Here is a 1,490-nt window from a genome sequence, read left to right as displayed (position 1 = left end):
CAAGGAGATTCATTCCTTCCCCATTACTGAAGCTCATCAAATTGCATGAAACCACGAAGGAATATTCACTTTCTGGGACTGGACGATTTCCCTCGGGTAATAGCAAAACGACTACAGTATAGTTCTTTCACCCTAACTTTGCCCAGATTTTCATCTTGTCGCTGATCCCCCGTACGTCAGGGGCAGAAAAAGACAGTACAGTACTAAGGCTCTACATCCGTTCCAGACCACTACTTCGTGACTTGCGTTATATAGTAGTGTTAATCTACCACTATAATCCAACACTGAAGATGAAGAGATGGGAATTTTAAGCCAAGTTAGCGTAAAAAGGGTAAAGTAGTTACACTGTTGGCTGTGTTGATTACCTTCGTATGTCTCTTCGTGTAGGGGGATGATAATGAGAATGCTTATGTAGATTCACGCTTGCCAAGGTTTCTGTGATTTTGTGATTATAATGTATCATGACATGGATTTTACACAAACACTAGATGCTGGAGAGGAACGCCTTCACGTGGTGGCACTGATATAACTTGGTGTCTCTTCTGGTTGGTCATACAAACGTCTCTCACCTCCCTCCCATTACCCCGAAAGGAGGATGGTGGACTGCAGAAGGGTAACACCACCAGAGGCACTCCTGTCGTCCTTGCTTTGTGAGTCTCTGTGTGTCACGTCGTATACTGTCTCATGTGAAAGTGTTACGATTCACCGGTTGTCTTTCTAAGAGCTTTGTGGTGCCGCTGGTGTGTTGTTCCGTCTCTGTGTGTCACTCTGAATCGTGTGCCGGGAGAGCAGGGTGTGACACGGAACTTCCTTATCTTAGGGGTTATCTGTTGCTGTCTAATGCCCGTCTGCCTGTCTGTCAGTTGCCTCACGCTGCTTCGTGTGTGTGTGTGTGTGTGTGTGTGTGTGTGTGTGTGTGTGTGTGTGTGTGTGTGTGTGTGTGTGTGTGTGTGTGTGTGTGTGTGTGTGTGTGGAGAGAGAGATAGAGAGAGAGAGAGAGAGAGAGAGAGAAAGAGAGTGTATCCAACTCTGTGCATTGACTAGACAACCCGTTCCCTAAGGCCCAACATTCCACCACGCCACAAACCTTCACACACCACCACCAACCTTGCCCCCCTTCTCGTCCCACCAGTCCTCCCACGCATCCCACCACACCCCCAGTGCACATAGACTAATGCCTTTCCTTTATCGCCTTATCATCTCATGCTGATGAAAAGATACTGATATTTATAGAGGGACAATTAGAGACAAATCGGATGTGTCACTGATTGTATATCAGTCAACGTGAAATGCCATTAGGGAGCAAGAGGTGGCAGGTGATGTGACTAGGTTTATGAAGGATGTTTATAATGCTTCTCTCTCTCTCTCTCTCTCTCTCTCTCTCTCTAAACAGTATCCACTAATGAGAATAAGATCATCGTTAGACATCTGGAAATAATGACGTCATCAGTAATCAACGACGTCAGCAATATTCAGTGTGATCTATACTC

Source organism: Coenobita brevimanus, chromosome 7 (genome assembly GCF_032717465.1).
Source record: "Coenobita brevimanus isolate Jiangsu-jjx chromosome 7, ASM3271746v2, whole genome shotgun sequence".
NCBI classification, from domain to species: domain Eukaryota; kingdom Metazoa; phylum Arthropoda; class Malacostraca; order Decapoda; family Coenobitidae; genus Coenobita; species Coenobita brevimanus.
This window is presented reverse-complemented; position numbering follows the sequence as displayed.